The 2,378-nt window shown below is 38.0% G+C and overlaps 1 pseudogene; it reads left to right on the forward strand.

The window, feature by feature from the left end:
• Window positions 1-841: 841 nt before the first annotated feature.
• LOC126513548 (14-3-3 protein zeta/delta-like) lies at window positions 842-1,580 on the forward strand (annotated as a pseudogene).
• Window positions 1,581-2,378: the final 798 nt, after the last annotated feature.

Raw genomic sequence — 2,378 nt, forward strand, 5'->3', positions numbered from 1 at the left:
ACATCCTTCATTTATTTGTTTGCTTGTTTAATTACATATTTATTATAATCCACATAGTCTAATTAATACCCTTAAGTACATGGGTGTGGTCTCATCCCCCAGAAGTATAGGTAATCTATCAGTGACCACCACTCAAAGAAAAGTGATATTCCACCTCTATCCTAGGAGTTTTGACTTGATTAATTGTAGGCAGGTCTTGTGCAGGTAACCAGGTGTTGTGTTAATGTGTTCCACAGCCATGTCATGTTCAGAGGACAACATTTAAGACAACTCTCCAGAGATCTCCAAGCCAGGTAAATGCACTTCTACCTATAGTGGTGTATTATTTGTGGTTTAATAAATAAAGCTTACCTGAAGATAAGAGAGCAAAGCAGCCATACTAGTCAGTCATACAGGCCAGGGAGTGGGGTACACACCTTTAATCCCAGGAGACAGAGGCAGATGGATCTCTGTTAGTTCAAGGCCACCCTGGACTAAACAAGATGGAATCTCTCTAAAAGAAAAACAAAGCTCACGCAAAGACGTGGGATCACACGTCTTTCATCCCAGCACTAGGGAGGTGGCAGCAGGAGTGATGTAGCTGGGCACAGAGAGGAATATATGGGAGAAGAGACAGGAAATCAGTGGAGTGTTGAGTGTGTGGTCTTGGGTGCGGGGTGTGGAGTCTTCAGGATTCATGGAGATGTGATCTCACCCATTTCCAGTCTGAGATAAAGGTAAGAGTCAGGGGCTGACTGCTTTGCTTTTCCAATCTTCAGGTAAAACCCCAATATCTGTCTCTAGGTTTTTATTATTTGTGCTACATTCACCAACCCTGGATGCAGAATATCTAGCTATAGATAAAAATGAACTTATGAAAAAAAGTCAAACTGATCCAACAGGCTGAATGAAATGATGACATGACTGCCTGAATGATATCTGTAACTGAGCAAGGAGCAAAGTCATCTAATGAGGAAAGGAATCTTCTCACCAGTGCTTATAAAAAAAAAAATGCCATGGCAGCTGCCTATACATTATCTGGGAGGGTTTTCTCAATTATCTAGAAAAAGATAGAAAGTGGAGAGGGGAAACAACAGATGGCTTAAAAATACAGAGAGCAAACTGAAACTGAGCTGAGAGGCGTCTGCAATGATTTATGGTCTTTTTTGGAATAGTTCTTCCTCCATGCTTCACAAGCCGAGAGCAAAGCCTTCTATTTGGAAATGACGGACGACTACTTCTTTTACTTGGCTGAGATTGCTGCTCTTGATGAGAAAGGACTTGCGGGCCAGTCACAGCCAGGCCAGCAGACCAAGAAATGTGATCAGCAAAAAGGAAATGCAACCAACACATCCTACCAGACTGGATCTAGCCCTAAACTCCTCTGTGTTATATTATGAGATTCTGAAACTCCAGCAAAAGTTGTTTTCCTGCAAAAAATAGCTGTTGACAAAACCATTGCTGTTGAACTTGATACATTAAGTAGAGAACTGAACAAAGATAACACACAAATGATGCATTTACTGAGAAACCAATAGACATTGTGGACATTGGATGCATGAGGAAACAAAGCCGATGTCAAAGAAGGAGGAGAAATTTAATTGGCCTTCCAGCATTTGTCTGCCTCATACTAAAATTCACACAGCTGTCCATTTGTCAATCATTCTGTCTCACAAAGGGGTTTTTGTTTGTTTATGATTTATGGTGGGTTTGTTACTTTTATTTTAATATATGTACTTTCCATATTGTCTTTAGTATTAGAAGAGTCGACCCACTTCGCAATTAACTTTAAGGAGTTACTCATTTTGATCTTGATGTGACCAAGACAAAGATGTGGAATTTTGTAAGAGTTATACGTGTTAGGCTCAGTACTTTTGGAATATTGTGACTTCAGAAGGACCAAGGTTAAAGCTGCTTCCATGTCTAAGTAAACAAACTGTCTGCATATTGGTTTGTGCTGCTGGTTAATATAAAGCATAACTGGTTGCAGTTACAGTGTAGTTATTGTGGTATTTCAAGGCTTGAATTACATGCATGGTTGTGGTCAAAATAGACATCCCACAAATGAACATTGGAATCCTGTCTTAGCATTCATAACCCTTGACTGAAGTCTCAAAGGCTCTCATTACACAAAATTATGACCCAATTTGCTATGGTCAGTGAAAAAATATTTCACATTTCATTATTTGTAAATTTATCTGCTATTTAGTTTCATTTATTGTGCTACATTATAAAAATGTATATTCAAATATATATATATATTTAAATGACTTTAGAAAATCTAAGAACAAATATAAAAGTAAAGATGCAATAAAAATGAATTGCTTAGTGTTACCTGTTCCATGTGTATTAGGCATAGTAGTAAAAAAAATACTATGTTTTTAACTTTTGTTCTATTT

This window comes from Alexandromys fortis, unplaced genomic scaffold, assembly GCF_014885135.2.
Source record: "Alexandromys fortis isolate MF-2015 unplaced genomic scaffold, M_Fortis_MF-2015_v1.1 scaffold_105, whole genome shotgun sequence".
Taxonomy (NCBI): Eukaryota; Metazoa; Chordata; class Mammalia; order Rodentia; family Cricetidae; genus Alexandromys; species Alexandromys fortis.